The following is a 19,344-nucleotide window of genomic DNA, read 5'->3' on the forward strand; positions in this document are numbered from 1 at the left end:
GTCTGTGTTGGCGGGGACAGAGAGGGTTGTATGTCTCAGTCTGTGTTAGCGGGGACAGAGAGGGTTGTATGTCCCAGTCTGTGTTGGCGGAGACAGAGAGGGTTGTATGTCTCAGTCTGTGTTAGCTAGCGGGGACAGAGAGGGTTGTATATCTCAGTCTGTGTTAGCGGGGACAGAGAGGGTTGTATGTCTCAGTCTGTGTTAGCGGGGACAGAGAGGGTTGTGTGTCTCAGTCTGTGTTAGCGGGGACAGAAAGGGTTGTATGTCTCAGTCTGTGTTGGCGGGGACAGAGAGGGTTGTATGTCTCAGTCTGTGTTGGCGGGGACAGAGAGGGTTGTATGTCCCAGTCTGTGTTGGCGGGGACAGAGAGGGTTGTATGTCTCAGTCTGTGTTGGCGGGGACAGAGATTATTGTATGTCTCCTGAGCTGTGTTTGCTGTCTCTTTGTGCTCCTCTCCTCCTCCCACCTCTGTACACCGCTCTGGCAGAGCCAGCAGCGTCCTCCAGGTCTGTGGGTTGATGTTGCACTTCTTCAGCACTGTTTTCAGCAGGTCCTTGTAGTGCTTCATCTGTCCCCCTGCAGAACGCCGGCCAATGTGGAACTGGCCATACAGCATTCTAATGACATGGTCGCGCCAGAGCTAGTGTGTGTCGAGTGACCATGGCCTCCATGCTCCTGCAGTTGGTCTTAAAAAGTATTTCCGTATGGGGCAGACAGTCGCGCCAGGTGATTCCCATGATGCATTGCAGGCATCCTATGTGGAATCGCTCGAGTTGCTTGATATGGCGACTATAGGTGACAAAGGCTTCACAGCTGTAAAGAAGTATGGTGATGCAGACGGCTTGATAGACGACGACTTTGGTGTGGAAGTGGAGATCCCTGTTTTGGAAGACCCTGCGTCTGAGTTTTCTGAAGGCAGCAGAGGCTTGTTTGATCCGGTTTTCAATTTCGGGGTCCAGGGGAATTATCTTCTTTTGCATTTCTCGACAGCTGTGTGGAACACTAGATAGGTGTGTGCAGTAGTCTATCCAGGCAATTTTTTTGACACCTTTTCTAGACCTCTACACCGCTGGGGTGAGCAATGTGGCTTCCAAATAGGGCTGCTCAGTCCCCCTCCCACACACACATACATACAGTACCAGTCAAAGGTTTGACACACCTACTCATTCAAGAGTTTTTCTTTATTTGTACTATTTTCTACATTGTAGAATAATAGTGAAGACATCAACACTATGAAATAACACATATGGAATCATGTAGTAACCAAAAAAGTGTTAAACAAATCAAAATATATTTTATATTTCAGATTCTTCAAAGTAGCCACCCTTTGCCTAGAGCATACCGGACTGTTGGCTGAAGAGGTCCATCAGCCAATTTCTTGGGCTACTCTACCTATTTTGGCAATTGGCCTGGACCCCTGCTGATCCATCACAACTGGTCTGCCGACGTAACCGCACAAGGGTTGCTACAACAGACTTCTTCCGTCGCAACGTCCCTCTAAGGCCCTCTGCTAGCCTGCTAGCCCCGGCCCTCTAGCTGTCTGAATCGCCATGTGTCCAGCCACCCAGCTACTCACTGAACCCTATGATCACTTGGCTCCACATGCCTCTCCCTAATGTCAATGTGCCTTGTCCATTGCTGTTTTGGTTAGTTATTATTATCTTATTTCACTGTAGAGCCTCCAGCCCTGCTCAATATGCTTCAGCTAACCCTGTTGTCCCACCTCCCACACATACAGTGACCTCTCCTGGTTTAATTGATGTCTCTAGAGACAATAACTCTCTCATTGTCACTCAATGCCTAGGTTTACCTCCACTGTATTCACATCCTACCATAACTTTGTCTGTACATTATGCATTGAATCTATTCTACCTCGCCCAGAAAACTGCTCCGTCTACTCTCTGTTCCGAACATACTAGATGACCAGTTCATATAGCCTTTAGCCGTACCCTTATCCTACTCCTCCTCTGTTCCTCTGGTGATGTAGAGGTTAATCCAGGTCCTGCAGTGCCTAGCTCCATTCCCATTCCCTAGGCGCTCTCATTTGTTGACTTCTGTAACTGTAAAAGCCTTGGTTTCATGCATGTTAACATTAGAAGCCTCCTCCCTAAGTTTGTTCTATTCACTGCTTTAGCACACTCTGCCAACCCGGATGTCCTAGCCGTGTCTGAATCCTGGCTCAAGAAGGCCACCAAAAACCCTGAAATTTCCCTCCCTAACTATAACATTTTCCGACAAGATAGAACTGCCAAAGGGGGCGGAGTTGCAATCTACTGTTGAGAGAGCCTGCAGAGTTCTGTCTTACTATCCAGGTCTGTACTTTTAAAATCCACCTTTCCAGAAACAAGTCTCTCACCATTACCACTTGCTATAGACCACCCTCTGCCCCCAGCTGTGCCCTGAACACCATACGTGAATTGATTGCCCCCCATCTATCTTCAGAGCTCGTGCTGTTAGGTGACCTAAACTGGGACATGCTTAACACCCCGGCCATCCTACAATCTAAGCTTGATGTCCTCAATCTCACACAAATGATCAATGAACCTACCAGGAACAACCCCAAATCCGTAAACACAGGTACCCTCATAGATATCATCCTAACCAACCTGCCCTCCAAATACACCTCTGCTGTCTTCAACCAGGATCTCAGCGATCACTGCCTCATTGCTTGTGTCCATAATGGGTCTGCGGTCAAATGACCACCCCTCATCACTGTCAAACGCTCCCTAAAACACTTCAGCGAGCAGGCCTTTCTAATAGACCTGGCTTGGGTATCCTGGAAGGATATTGACCTCATTCCGTGACCTGGCTGACCTTGACAAGCACAAAAACATCCTGTGGCAATCTCCAATAGCATCGAACAGCCCCAGCGACATGCAACTTTTCAGGGATTTGCTACAGACCTATATCTATCCTACCCTGTCTTTCTAAGGTCTTCGAAAGCCAAGTTAACAAACAGATCACCAACAATGGTGATCTCTTTGGACACTGTGCTAACTAACCTCTAGACGAGCTTCAATGCCATACAACTCTCCTTCTGTGGCCTCCAACTGCTCTTAAATGCAAGTAAAACTAAATACATGCTCTTCAACCGATCACTACCAGCACCTGCCCGCCCATCCAGCATCACTACTCTGGACGGTTCTGACTTAGAATATGTGGACATCTACAAATACCTAGGTGTCTGATTAGACTGTAAACTCTCCTTCCAGACTCACATTAAGCATCTCCATTCCAAAATGAAATCTAGAATCGGCTTCCTATTTCACAACAAAGCATCCTTCACTCATGCTGCCAAACATACCCTCATAAAACTGACTATCCTACCGATTGTTGACTTTGGCGATGTCATTTACAAAATAGCCTTCAAACACTGTACTCAGCAAACTGGATGCAGTCTATCACAGTGTCATCCGTTTTGTCACCAAAGCCCCATATACCACCCACTACTGCGACCTGTATGCTCTCGTTGGCTGGCCCTCGCTTCATATTCGTCGCCAAACCCATAGCTCCAGGTCATCTATAAGTCTTTGCTAGGTAAAGCCCCGCCTTATCTCAGCTCACTGGTTAACATAGCAGCACCCACCCGTAGCACAAGCTCCAGCAGGTATATTTCACTGGTCCCCCCCAAAGCCAATTCCTCCATTGGCCGCCTTTCCTTCCAGTTCTCTACTGCCAATGACTGGAACGAATTGAAAAAATCACTGAAGCTGGAGACTCATATCTCCCTCACTAACTTTAAGCACCTGCTGTCAGAGCAGCTCACAGATCACTGCACCTGTACATAGCGCATCTTGTAAATATCCATCCAACTACCTCATCCCCATACTGTAATAAATGTATTTATGCTCCTTTGCACCACAGTATCTCTACTTGCACATTCATTTTCTGCACATCTATCACTCCAGGGTTTAATTGCTAAATTGTAATTATTTTGCCACTATGGCCTATTTATTGCCTTATACACTGCTTTGCCCTTATCTTATCTCATTTGCACACACTGTATATAGACTTTTTTCTATTGTGTTATTGACGGTATGTTTGTTTATTCCATGTGTTGTTGTTTGTGTCGCACTGCTTTGCTTTATCTTGGCCGGGTCACAGTTGTAACTAGCCTACCTGGTTAAATAAAGGTGAAATAAAATAAAATCTAAAATAAAAACGTATATAATGTGTTGGGAAGGGACTTCTTTCTCACTGTTGATGAAATCATTTCATTGAACTCTGCTGGGTTCCCCTCTGCTTTTATATAACTGACAATTCCACTTAGTCCTCACACACACACCTTCTGGAGACTTCGCAAGTCGCATTAGTATATCTTCTAACACGTCCCCGCCGAAGAACTTAATCGAGATTTTAGTTCTGGGTTACCGAGATTCATGTAGGATAGGCAGAGCTACAGCTTGAAGTCTCTCCTTACACAGTTCATATTAAAACCAAGAACAAAGAACATGTCTAACATACAGGTAACTGCCAACATAAAAGAAACACTAAAAGAATACAAAGTATATTTAAAGCAGGTGCTTCCACACAGGTGTGGTTCCTGAGTTAATTAAGCAGTTAACATCCCATCTCTGTCTTTGTTTCTCTTTCTCGCTCTCTATCCCTCTCTCTCTCATTTCCACTCTGTCTTTCTCTCTATCTCTCTCTCTCGTTCTCTGTCTTTCTCCCTCTCCTCTGACCATGCAGACAGAGCAAGCCGTGACAGCAACTGCCACCTCGCCACACCATTTGTGAAATTATTCAAATGAGGCTATTGTTTTGTTGTTTACTGACTTGAATGGCTAGACAGACAAAAGGGAACATGTTTCAATTATTCATTAACATTCTCCCTTCCTCTCTCCCTCTCTCGTTCTCTTTCTTTCTTTTTTCCTTATTTTTCCTCTCTCTTATTACCTCTCTCTCAATCCCTATCCCCCTTCCTCTTCCTCCCCCACTTTCTCCCCCTCCATCCACACCCCCTCCCACCCTTACCTTCCCTCTCCTCGTAGGCGTTATGAAAAGCAGAGCCATTAAGGAATGTGTCCCTTCTTGTGATTTGGAGCATATTACAACCATTTATCAGAGGAAGGGGACACCTGACAGGCCGACAGACAGAGAGCAGTCTCTGTAATCACATAAAACCATGTCCCTACATACAAAAGTATGTGGACACCCCATCATATTAGTGGACTCTGCAATTTCAGCCACATCCATTGCTGACAGGTGTATAAAATTGAGAACATAGCCATGCAATCTCCATAGACAAACACTGGCACTAGAATGGCCTTACTGAGCTGACAAGGTAAAAATCTGTTGTTATAGGCCGTCATTGTAAGTAAGAATTTGTTCTTAACTGACTTGCCTAGTTAAAAAAAGGTTAAATAAATAAAAAATACACTGAAGAGCTCAGTGACTTTCAACGTAGCACCGTCATAGGATGCCACCTGTCCAACAAGACAGTTTGTCAAATTTCTGCCCTGCTAGAGCTGCCCCGGTCAACTGTAAGGGCTGTTATTGTGATGTGGAAATGTCTAGGAGCAACAACGGCTCAGCCACAAAGTGGTAGGCCACACAAGCTCACAAAACGGGACCACCAAGTACGGAAGCGCGTAGTGCCTAAAAACCAGCTGCCCTCGGTTGAAACACTCACTACCAAGTTCCAAACTGCCTCTGGAAGCAATGTCAGCACAATAACTGTTCCTCGGGAGCTTCCTGAAATGGGTTTCCATGGGCGAGCAGATGCACACAAGCCTAAGATCACCATGTGTAATGCCAAGCGTCGACTGGAGTGGTGTAAAGCTCGCCGCCATTGGACTCTGGAGCAGTGGAAACTCATTCTCAAGAGTGATGAATCATGCTTCACCATCTGGCAGTCCCAAGGACGAATGCATATTGCCAACTCTAAAGTTTGTTGGAGGATGAATAATGGTCTGGTGCTGTTTTTCATGGTTCGGGCTAGGCCCCTTAGTTCCAGTGAAGGGAAATATTAACGCCACAGAATACAATTACATTCTATACGATTCTGTGCTTCCAACTTTGTGGCAACAGTGTGGGAAAGGCCTTTTCCTGTTTCAGCATGACAATGCCCCCATGCACAAAGCGAGGTCCATACAGAAATGGTTTGTTGAGATCGGTGTGGAAGAACCTGACTGGCCTGCACAGAGCCCTGACCTCAACCCCTTCGAAAACCTTTGGTTGGAATTGGAACGCCGACTGCTAGGCAGGCCTAATCGCCCAGCATCAGTGCCCCACCACACTAATGCTCTTGTGGCTGAATGGAAGCAATGTTCCAACATCTAGTGTAAAGCCTTCTCAGAACAGTGGAGGCTGTTATAGCAGCAAAGGGGGGGACAACTCCATATTAATGCCCATGATTTTGGAATGGAGTGAGATGTTCAACAAGCACATACTTTTGGTCATGTAGAATACACTTCCGGTGCTGACAGAGATGGCCGCCTGGCTTCGCGTTCCTAGGAAACTATGCAGTATTTTGTTTTTTTACGTGTTATTTCTTACATTGGTACCCCAGGTAATCTTAGGTTACATTAAATACAGAACTACTGAATATAAGAGCAATGTCAACTCGCCATCAATAGGACCAGGAATATGACTTTCCCGAAGCAGATCCTGTGTTCTGCCTTCCACCCAGGACAACGGAATGGATCCCAGCCTGCGACCAAAAACAACGACGTCGTAAAAGAGGGAAACGAAGCGGTCTTCTGGTCAGGCTCCGGAGACGGGCACATCGCGCACCACTCCCTAGCATACTTCTCGCCAATGTCCAGTCTCTTGACAACTAGGTTGATGAAATCCGAGCAAGTGTAGCATTCCAGAGAGACATCAGAGACTGTAACGTTCTTTGCTTCACGGAAACATGGCTCACTCGAGAGACGCTAACGGAATCGGTGCAGCCAGCTGGTTTCTCCAAACATCGCGCCGACAGAAACAAACATCTTTCTGGTAAGAAGAGGGGTGGGGGCGTATGCCTTATGATGAATGAGATGTGGTGTGATCACAACAACATACAGGAACTCAAGTCCTTCTGTTCACCTGACTTAGAATTCCTCACAATCAAATGTCGACCGCATTATCTACCAAGGGAATTCTCTTTGATTATAATCACAGCCGTATATATTCCCCCCCAAGCAGACACATCGATGGCCCTGAACAAACTTTATTTTACTCTTTGCAAACTGGAAACCACATAACCTGAGGCTGCATTCATTGTAGCTGGGGATTTTAACAAGGCTAATCTGAAAACAAGACTCCCTAAATTGTATCAGCATATCGATTGAGCAACCAGGGCTGGTAAAACCTTGGATCATTGCTATTCTAACTTCCGCAACGCATATAAGGCCCTCCCCCGCCCAACTTTCGGAAAAGCTGACCACGACTCCATTTTGTTGCTCCCTGCCTACAGACAGAAACTAAAATAAGAAGCTCCCGCGCTCAGGTCAGTTCAACGCTGGTCCGACCAATCTGATTCCACGCTTCAAGACTGCTTCGGTCACGTGGACTGGGATATGTTCCACATTGCGTCAAACAACAACATTGACGAATATGCTGATTCTGTGAGCGAGTTCATTAGAAAGTGCATTGATGCTGACGTTCCCATAGCAACGATTAAAACATTCCCAAACCAGAAACCGTGGATTGATGGCAGCATTCGCGTGAAACTGAAAGTGCGAACCACTGCTTTTAACCAGGGCAAGGTGACCGGAAACATGACCGAATACAAACAGTGTAGCTATTCCCCCGCAAGGCAATCAAACAAGCTAAGCGTCAGTATAGAGATAAAGTAGAGTCACAATTCAACGGCTCAGACACAAGAGGTATGTGGCAGGGTCTACAGTCAATCACGGATTACAAAAAGAAAACCAGCCCCGTCTCGGACCAGGATGTCTTGCTCCCAGGCAGACTAAATAACTTTTTTGCCCGCTTTGAGGACAATACAATGCCACTGACACGGCCCGCAAACAACACCTGCAGACTTTCCTTCACTGCAGCCGACGTGAGTAAAACATTTAAACGTGTTAACCCTCGCAAGGCTGCAGGCCCAGATGGCATCCACAGCCACGCCCTCAGAGCATGAGCAGACCAGCTGGCTGGTGTGTTTACGGACATGTTCAATCAATCCTTATCCCAGTCTGCTGTTCCCACATGCTTCAAGAGGGCCACCATTGTCCCTGTTCCCAAGAAAGCTAAGGTAACTGAGCTAAATGACTACCGCCCCTTAGCACTCACTTCCGTCATTATGAAGTGCTTTGAGAGACTAGTCAAGGACCATATCACCTCCACCCTGCCTGACACCCTAGACCCACTCCAATTTGCTTACCGCCCCAATAGGTCCACAGAAGATGCAATCTCAACCACACTGCACACTGCCCTAACCCATCTGGACAAGAGGAATACCTATGTGAGAATGCTGTTCATCGACTACAGCTCAGCATTTAACACCATAGTACCCTCCAAACTCGTCATCAAGCTCGAGACCCTGGGTCTCGACTCCGCCCTGTGCAACTGGGTACTGGACTTCCTGACGGGCCGCCCCCAGGGGGTGAGGGTAGGTAACAACATCTACACCACGCTGATCCTCAACACTGGGGCCCCACAAGGGTGCGTTCTGAGCCCTCTCCTGTACTCCCTGTTCACCCATGACTGCGTGGCCATGCACGCCTCCAACTCAATCATCAAGTTTGCAGATAACACTACAGTGGTAGGCTTGATTACCAACAACGACGAGACAGCCTACAGGGAGGAGGTGAGGGCCCTCGGAGTGTGGTGTCAGGAAAATAACCTCACACTCAACGTCAACAAAACAAAGGAGATGATTGTGGACTTCAGGAAACAGCAGAGGGAGCACCCCCTATCCACATCGATGGGACAGTAGTGGAGAGGGTAGTAAGTTTTAAGTTCTTTGGCGTACACATCACGGACAAACTGAATTGGTCCCCCCACACAGACAGCGTCGTGAAGAAGGCGCAGCAGTGCCTCTTCAACCTCAGGAGGCTGAAGACATTTGGCTTGTCACCAAAAGCACTCGCAAACTTCTACAGATGCACAATCGAGAGCATCCTGTCGGGCTGTATCACCGCCTGGTACGGCAACTGCTCCACCCACAACCGTAAGGCTCTCCAGAGGGTAGTGAGGTCTGCACAACGCATCACCGGGGGGGCAAACTATCAGCCCTCCAGGACACCTACACCACCCGATGTCACAGGAAGGCCATAAAGATCATCAAGGACAACAACCACCCGAGCCACTGCCTGTTCATCCCGCTATCATTCAGAAGGCGAGGTCAGTACAGGTGCATTAAAGCAGGGACCGAGAGACTGAAAAACAGCTTCTATCGCAAGGCCATCAGACTGTTAAACAGCCACCACTAACATTGAGTGGCTGCTGCCAACACACTGACTCAACTCCAGCCACTTTAATAATGGGAAATGATGGAAATGTATGTAAAATATATCACTAGCCACTTTAAACAATGCTACTTAATATAATGTTTACATACCCTACATTACTCATCTCATATGTATATGTATATACTGTACTCTATCATCTACTGCATCTTTATGTAATACATGTATCACTAGCCACTTTAAACTATGCCACTTTTGTTTACATATCCTACATTACTCATCTCATATGTATATACTGTACTCGTTACCATCTACTGCATCTTGCCTATGCCGTTCTGTACCCTCACTCATTCATATATCTTTATGTACATATTCTTTATCCCTTTACACTTGTGTGTGTAAGGTAGTAGTTTTGGAATTGTTAGATTAGATTACTCGTTGGTTATTACTGCATTGTCGGAACTAGAAGCACAAGCATTTCGCTACACTCGCATTAACATCTGCTAACCATGTGTTTGTGACAAATAAATTTGATTTGATTTGATTATCATTCTTAGTATACACTCTACAAGGTGTCGAAAGCGTTCTACAGGGATGCTGGCCCATGTTGACTCCCAATGCTTCCCACAGTTGTGTCAAATTGGCTGGATGTCCTTTGGGTGGTGGACCATTCTTGATTCACACGGGAAACTGTTGAGCATGAAAAACCCTGCAGTGTTACAGTTCTTGACACACGCAAACCGGTGCACCTGGCACCTACTACCATACCCCATTCAAAGGCACTTTAATCTTTTGTTTTGTCTTGCCAATTCACCCTCTGAATGGCACACATACACAATCCATGTCTCAACTGTCTCAAGGCTTAAAAATCCTTCTTTAACCTGTCTCCGCCCCTTCATCTTCACTGATTGAAGTGGATTTAACAAGTGACATCAATAAGGGATCATAGCTTTCAACTGGATTCATCTGGTCAGTCTATGTCATGGAAATGCACCAATGACCCATGCAGTGCAAAAAAATGAAAAACATGTTTTAAGTGTAAATGTTACAACAACCTATAGCTACGTTTTTGTTATTTGGAGTTATTAAATGCTTTTGCATTAGGATCACAGCATATTATGCACATCTGCAAACATAGCAGCAAATGCTGGACAAATATTATTGATCTCTTTTGTTTTAATATGTTAAAATACACAACATCTTATGCGCCAGAGCTTGTGAGCAGTAAGGAGCTAGAGCAAGACAGGTAGTGCGGTGATGTAGTGTTCACAAATAAATAACCATTGTGGAATCTGAAAAGACACGTATCCCGAAAGCATGTTACGTGCACATGCTAAAAGAAAGGAACGAGGTGGGAAGGTAACTAGGTGTGTCATTGTGGCAAAGTATTTATAAACTAAAAATCAGATCTCTTAAAAGTTCTGTTCATTTTCATTCTATTATCTATACAATAGGCCTGGCATATTCCCACGTTCAAGGAGCTTTCCTTTTTGATTGGGTTATTTTGCCTAAAAACCTTGAGGACTACCTATAGAAAAATGTTTAAAAAAACAACTCTGCCCAGCCTGGCCAGAGTGTCCAAAATGGTGTTGAGCATCCCCAGTGGCACCATCGCATGAGCCTGAAGTCACAGACTGGACAAATTCGTGTTTCTAAAAATGAATTCAAAAGCACTAATAAGTCATTTTTTGTTTAATTTGTATTTAATTCTAAGTAAGTTACAGCCTACATGCGCAATTTATAGACTATAACGATTTAATACAACGGAATGTTGTTTAAATGCTGAGGGCTTTATGTCCCTACCTTACGGTCTTACTCGCAAATGCATGTCCCTGTCTTACTCGCAAATGCATCACAATGTGTTTATTTGTAGGCGATAACCTTGAAATATATGAAATAATATAGCCTAAATAATTCATTTTCGTTCCTCCTAGGCTCCCTGTCTGGCTCCTGACCTATTTAAAGTGTTTATATGATGTTTAATACGACGTGTTGCCTGTTTGAAATGATGTTCGGCTCTTACATTCACATTTTCATGTTTATTCAAACACTTTTCATTTAAACCCATATGGTTCGATTTCAATACTTAAAAACCAATTGGTAGGTTCAGTTAGACACATAAATATATGGGTGTTGGTTAAATTGATATTTTAATGAATAGGGTCAATTTGGAGCAGCAGTTCTTCTCCTGCTGCTGCTCCAAATCGTTTTTTTGCGGAGCTGTAGGAAAGCACATGGCGAGCAAGCACTGCTCCATGAGCGATAAGCGAGATTTCCAACCGCTCAACTCTGCTCGCATGCTCTGCTATGCACATACGTGGACATTATAAAGGGTTCTATTTTTTCGAATAAAACAATGGCCAGTTTGGGTCACAGTTGCACGTGATTTTGTAAAAACAGAGGCTATGTCTGGCCCGCCAATTCGTTGTGTTTTTTTTTCAATATTGCCCGTGCGCTGACTGAGTCTGACACCCCTGGGCTAGCGAAACAATCTATGTAGCTAGCTATTTATTTAGCAAGCTACAAACACAGAGCCTAATGTTAGCTAGCTAGCTGCTTGGAGGACGTAATGTCATGTCATTGGAGGAGTGGGTGAGTGACTGACTTTTTCCCCTCATGTCGTTTTTCGGTGGCTACAGCTAGAGTACGAGTGTCATTTGTTTAGCTAACAAGAAATGTGAATCACTTTGCTATCTAGCTAGCTATGCTGCACTTGAACAACTGTTATCCACAGTTAGCATATATTTTAGTTGTCAATCAAATGTATTTGGCATCGATCAAATGGGTGGGCTGGCAGACAAGTTCCCATTCAGTTGTCAAAACATAGGTTGGAACAAGCATGCATTGGCAGGCAAGCTGCAGAAGGGCGAGCAGGCCACTATTCCCCATCGTTCATCAGTGCAATTTTGATGGCCAACTAGCTGAAAAAGTTTGATAAGGTTTATCTAATGTTCCCTCATTAGATTTTAGCTTCTCTCGCACTGGCTAGCATTAGTTGTTGATCTTGTTGATGTGCATAGGCAACTGAGGGAGAGAGCCTACCTATTCATGGTTGTTTGATCAATAGGACAGTAAAGTTCCCAAATGTAAGAGGACTCCCATGATATTTACAGTACATATTTGCAGTAATCCATTAAGGTGCATTTTCTGGCTTTTGGAGAATGCATTCTAATGATCTAAAGTCGCACTGTTGCTACTGCCTGTAAACACACAGTCCAGTTCAAAGTGAATGAGGGCAGGCCCATGTGGCAAATGGCTTATTTGCATATAGGCCTACTGTAGCTCTGATTGACAATGGAGCACCAGTCTGCGTAGACTCCAGTCATAGACAAGACAGATTTGTATTTGGTTTTATTTGGTTTTATTTGGTTTGGTTTTAATTCCCAAACATTCTATGAATTTATAAAAATGTGAAAATGACCACATCTACAGTGGCTTGCGAAAGTATTCACCCCCTTGGCATTTTTCCTATTTTGTTGCCATACAACCAGGAATTAAAATGAATTTTGGGGGGGGGGGGGTTTGTATCATTTGATTTACACAACATGCCTACCACTTTGAAGATGCAAAATATTTTTGTAAAACAAACAAGCTGAACTTGAGCGTGCATAACTATTCACCCCCCCAAAGTCAATAGAGAGCCACCTTTTGCAGCAGATTACAGCTACAAGTCTCTTGGGGTATGTCTCTATAAACTCGGCACATCTAGCCATTGGGATTTTTGCCCATTCTTCAAGCTCTGCTGGTGTACAGCAATATTTAAGTCATACCACAGATTCTCAATTGGATTGAGGTCTGGGATTTGACAAGGCCATTCCAAGGCATTTAAATGTTTCCCCTTAAACCACTCAATTGTTGCTTTAGCAGTATGCTTACGGTCATTGGCCTGCTGGAAGGTGAACCTCTGTCCTAGTCTCAAATCTCTGGAAATCTGAAACCGGTTTCCCTCAAGAATTTCCTTATATTTAGCGCCATCCATCATTCCCTTCAATTCTGACCAGTTTACCAGTCCCTGATGAAAAACATACCCACAGCATGATGCTGCCACCACCATGCTTCACTGTGGGGATAGGGTTCTCGGAGTGATGAGAGGTGTTGGGTTTGCCCCAGACATTGTGTTTTCCTTGATGGCCAAAAAGCTCAATTTTAGTCCCATCTGACCAGAATACCTTCTTTAATATGTTTGGGGAGTCTCCCACATGCCTTTTGGAGAACACCAAACGTGTTTGCTTATTACTTTCTTTAAGCAATGGCTTTTTTCTGGCCACTCTTCCCTAAAGCCTAGCTCTGTGGAGTGTACGGCTTAAAGTGGTCTATGGACAGATAATCCAATCTCCACTGTGGAGCTTTGCAGCTACTTCAGGGTTATCTTTGGTCTCTTTGTTGCCTCTCTGATTAATGCCCTCCTTGCCTGGTCCGTGAGTTTTGGTGGGCGGCCCTCTCTTGACAGGTTTGTTGTGGTGCCATATCCTTTCCATTTTTTAATAATGGATTTAATGGTGCTCCGTGGGATTTTCAAAGTTTCTGATATTTTTTTATAACCCAACCCTGATCTGTACTTCTACAAACTTTGTCCCTGACCTGTTTGGAGAGCTCCTTGGTCTTCATGGTGCTGCTTGCTTGGTGGTGCCCCTTGCTTAGTGGTGTTGCAGACTCTTGGGCCCTTCAGAACAGGTGTATATATACTAAGATCGTGTAACAGATTATGTGACACTTAAATAAAGTCCACCTGTGTGCAATCTAACTAATTATGTGACTTCTGAAGGTAATTGGTTGCACCAGATCTTATTTAGGGGCTTCATAGTAAAGGGGGTGAATACATTTGCACGCACATTTTTATTTTTTTAAACAAGTTATTTTTTTCATTTCACTTCACCAATTTGGACTATTTTGTTTATGTCCATTACATGAAATCCAAATAAAAATACATTTAAATTACAGGTTGTAACAAAATAGGAAAAATGCCAAATACTTTTGCAAGCCACTGTAAGTGCTCAGTTGTCAGTAAATGTAAAAAAATAAAATACATTAATTAATTAATTAATTAATATACTTCCAGGGGGTGTTTATGAACAGATTTTCATTTGTTTTTGCTAAATAATAATAATAATAAACCTGGATGTTTTATTTCATATGAGTCATGTTTTACCTTGCTTCAAAGTAGCCTAATCCGACCATGTTAATGTGGAGGCAATTATTTAAAAAAGACTTCGTAGGCGGCGCGTGAGTTTCAAGTTTGGAGAAGCTTACAATTTATCCTCCTGTTCTGCATGTCAATTATGATTTTAATTTGTGCATTTTCATAGAACAATTTCATTTCAATAATAATGTTTTTGTTTCACAAAATCTGGATTAAAATGATACAAATCTAAAAGTTGAAACTCAACTAATGCGAGATCACTAGCCTCTGCCATATGGACACAATGATACGCCGTGATCCATTGGCGGCTAAAGAAATGAGCGCATATAGCCTATAGGCCAATGCAGCAGTAGGCCTATAATTTCCATTGCTCTTTCACACCGAGGATTGGTGATTATCGAGGGGGAGATTGTTGTTAAGATTTTACTGTGAGGAACTATAGTTTTAATGTATTATCATTTGCAATGGATGTTAAAAAAACACTATGCTTGCTCAGGCGCACACGCTCCCTCAACATTATCAGGACAGAGAAACCAGATACATCCTCACTGCTTACATGGAGCACTCCAAACAAAAGACAAATCTTGTAAATTATGGTTATGAAATAAACCAAAACTTGTTTCTCACAATTGTAGCAGGATGTGAACTCTGCAAACCACGTTGCCACTCCGAGAATGGGAACTGTAAATAACTGTAATTAATACATGCATTAACCAATTATTTATATATACACTAGATGACTGACAGGGGGCGCTGTTTTGAAGCCACGGCGCCACCATCTTGGCACTCCCTCACCATTGTAAAAAAATACTTTGTAGGCTCGGCAAGTGCATTTATTAATGTCTACATTTATTCTATTACAGACACCTAAATGCATACTTTTTAAATGATATTGCGTGAGCTAAATGTAAACATTTAACATTTTAAAATATATAGAAACAGTTTCCTTAAAGTATAATTACTGTCCCCACTACAACAGAGAAATCCTCAGACATGTAATTCTGTCCTTTAAACATTTAATTGAAATACTGTAGAATTCCATTCATTCCTATGGAGGACTGCTTTTCTGAGGTGTGCCAATATAGCCAACCGGTGGCGTCAATCGTCTCATTGGCCAATATATTGCATCAGCAATCCAGGGATTACAGCATATACATCATTGGCATTAACAGAAATGAATGTAACCAGATGACGGGGATTAACGATATATTTACTACTGGTGACATATGTAATGGGGAATTGATCCAAAAAAATCAAAGGGCAAACAACTCACACAATGAAACAATGAATGTGCAAGAATTGATGGGAGACAGCTGAGTCCTTCTGGAGAGAGACTCGCCCATATCTTCGCCACACACCCCTCCCCTTCTTGTCTCAAAAGTTTTAATTATACTCAAGACACATTATCTTCAAACATATTTTAGATCTTTTCACTGACAGCCCTAACTCAATAAGCAACTAGGCCTATTGCCACGCGCACTTCCCAAACTGCAGGCCTCCCAAATAGGCATAGGCCTAGGCCTACGAGTTTGTGATTTTAAGCAATCCACATCTATTTTTTCAAAGAAGCTAAGGACCGTGGATTCCTCTGTAGCTCAGTCATGGTTTCTGGTGAAGTATAATGAATGATTTTATTTATTTCTGTATGGACAGGAGTAATTATATAACTTCCTTATTGGATCCAGAGTTATGCCATTTATCTCATGTTCTACTGTTTTTCATATCAACTTTATTTTATTGTCCAGAAGCCAAAGGCACAATCCTAGTCATATCAGCAACCTATCCTGGTTGTTGCATCTTTGGATTCCCCCTTTTTCTATGTTTCAAACAGAAATGTTCATCTCTGTCACACATGGAACCACTATAAGGTGTGCTGTTTCAAATTATGTTTTTCCAGGTGTGCTGTTTAGAATGGGGATTTCCCGCAAATTGCATTTTGGCAAATGTTTGAAAATGATGTTTTATTGGCTGCTTCATTACATGAGTTGCATGTTCTGTTAAGATGCCTTACCATAATCTAAATGTGATTTATGTCATTCTGAGCACCATGGGTATGCACCCAATGGATTTGGGTCCGGTACATTCCTTAAATGACCGGTAAATTAGAATCTTCCCGGTCACGTTGTCCGGCACCACATTCTCCTAACGGAAGCCAACATTATGGGGAGAGAGAAAGGGAGGGACAAAGATGGAGGGAGAGAGAGAGAAAATGGGAGGAGAGGATGCAACTTTCCTTTCACTGTACACCCTCCCTTTCTATGACTGGCTGTCAACCTCAGTTTCAAGCTTCACACCCAATCCTCTCTCTTCTGTGAAAGGTGTTAGTGCTTCAATCCAAGCAGAGAAAACATTTCCCCTGGTGTGACTTGTTTTCATTGTGCAGCCATGACAACAGCTTTCCCAATACATAAAAAATCATTAAACTGGGAAAGCACTTCTGTATGTGTGTCTGTCAGACCAGAGTTCAAACATGTTTATTTGATTGGTTGTTATTGTAAATACTTATTTTCTGCGCATTTGAGTATTTTCAAATACATTATTTCAAAAACTCCTAGGGTTCGGGTTCAATACAGGAGTATTTATTTGAATAAATACTCTGTATTTGTGCATTTTCAAATGCATGCCAATACCTTCCAAGTGTATTTCCAAATACATTCCAATATTAAAATACTTTCAAATTACAAATATCTGAATATCAACTTCAAAATGTATGTGTAAGTAATTGAAATGATTTAAATAGTATTTGAGCCCAGGTCTGGTGTGTGTGTGCGCGTGTGTGTAGGAAGAGGATAAGAGGGGTCGTTTGCCTACCTGTGTGGACTCTGACCTGGGCTGGGAGTGATGTCACAAGCCCCCCTCACCCCCACCCCTCCCTTCATGTATATCCTTCAGGAGCGGTCCTCACTGGTCTTCACCGTACACCGGACCTGACAGAGAGAAGGAGAGGGAAGGGAAATAGGCTGTTCAATTTCTGCAAAGAACTACAAGGTTACAAAGATTTGTTCCTGCTGCGAAAATGCTGTGTGTGTGTGTGTGTGTGTGTGCCACGAGACATTATTTGCTAGCCCACTGAGCTAAAGCCTCGGGTATTCACTCTGGGAGGTCACACTAGTCTTCAAATTTACTCATCACATGAGCATAATCCAAAGAACCACCTCTATTACAAGTGCATTCTGCAGAAATATGCAAATATGTCTGTCTGTAGCACCCTTCCATCCAAGTGAAACGCTACAGTGAAATCCTCAAAGAAATGAATCACGTTAAACAAGACTCTATCTGTGACTTTAAACAGTGTAACTCTAAGCTGTGTGTGTGTGTAGATTTCCGTTAGGAAAATGTGGAGCCAGAAAACTTGACTGGGGAAGATTCTAATTTACCGGACATTTGAGAAATTTACCAGACCCATATGCATTGGGTGCTTAGCCTATTAGGGCGTCTACCCAGAATGACAGAAATCACATTTAGATTATGGTAAGGCATCTTAACAGAACATGCAACTCATGTAATGAAGCAGCCAATAAAACATCATTTTCAATGAATAGCTCTGTTTGAAACATAGAAAGAGGGGGAATCTAAAGATGCAACAACCCGGATGTTTTTATTTAATAGGAAAGTCAGTTAAGAACAAATTCTTATTTTCAATGACGGCCTAGGAACAGTGGGTTAACTGCCTTGTTCAGGGGTAGAACAACAGATTTGTACCTTGTCAGCTCGGGGAGTTGAACTTGCAACATTTCGGTTACTAGTCCAACGCTCTAACACTAGGCTACGCCGACACCCCACTGCTGGGTTGCTAATATGACTAGGATTGTGCCTTTGGCTTCTGGACAATGAAAAAAAGTATTTATTAAAAACAATAGAACAGGAGAGAAATCGCAGAACAGCGTGTCCAATAGGGATGAACATGGAAATAAATGTGCCAAAATGATATAATTACTAGTGTCTATATTGGGGGGGGAAAGTAATAATTCAAAATACGTCTCCAGAATGCATGATTGCCACAGAGAAAACGGGTACCGTTAGCTTCTAAAAACATCATCTATGGATTGTTTCAAATCACAAGCTCTATGCCTACTTGGGAAACCCGCAAATTGTGCCGCGAATGGCAATAGGCCTAGCTGATTATTGAGCTGCGGCTGTCAGTGAAAAGCATCTCAAATATGTGTGAAGATAATGTGTCTTGAGTATAATGTAAAATGTTGAGACAGGAAGAAGGGGAGGGATGTGTGGCAAAGATATAGGCAAGTCTCTATCCAGAATGGCTCAGCTGTCTCCCGCCAATTCTTGTGCATTCATTTTCAATGTGTGAATTGTTTGCCCTTTGATTTTTTTAAATAAATTCCCCATTACATATGTCACCAGTAGTAAATGTCCCATTAATCCCCGTCATTTGGTTACATACATTTATTTGAATGTATGTATTAATCACAGTCATTTTCCGTTCTCATTCTCGGAGTGGAAACGTTGTTTGCAAACGTCACAACCTGCTACACTTGTGAGAAACAAATCTCGTAACCATCATTTACAAGATTTGTCCATTTCTTCATAGTCTTTTGTTTGGAGTGCTCCATGTGAGCAATGAGCATGTGTCTGGTTTCTCTGTGTTGATCATGTTAATGGAGCGCACACACCTGAGCAAGCATAGAAGAACCTGGCCTGCTGCGCGGAAATGTAGAAAAGGGTTTTCTTTTAACATCCATTGCGAATGATAATACAGTGCATTGGGAAAGTATTCAGACCCCTTCACTTTTTCCACGTTGTTACATTACAGCCTTATTCTAAAATTGATTGAATTAAAAATGTTCCTCATCAATCTACACACAATACCCCATAATGATGAAGCGAAAACAGGTTTTTAGA

The 19,344-nt window shown here is 43.2% G+C and overlaps 1 protein-coding gene across 8 annotated transcripts in view; it reads right to left on the reverse strand.

Moving 5' to 3' along the window:
• Positions 1 to 19,344, reverse strand: part of LOC110502604 (zinc finger MIZ domain-containing protein 1) — a 211,382-nt gene that overhangs the window by 121,321 nt on the left and 70,717 nt on the right. For all 8 annotated transcript variants that reach the window (XM_090217121.1, XM_090217119.1, XM_036960228.2 and 5 more), the window contains exon 2: positions 17,296 to 17,411. The gene's annotated coding sequence lies outside the window, so the exon portion shown is untranslated. The remainder of the gene's footprint in view (positions 1 to 17,295; positions 17,412 to 19,344) is intronic.

The sequence above is a fragment of the Oncorhynchus mykiss genome, chromosome 23 (genome assembly GCF_057628025.1).
Source record: "Oncorhynchus mykiss isolate SJ-2025 chromosome 23, ASM5762802v1, whole genome shotgun sequence".
Classification (NCBI taxonomy): Eukaryota; Metazoa; Chordata; class Actinopteri; order Salmoniformes; family Salmonidae; genus Oncorhynchus; species Oncorhynchus mykiss.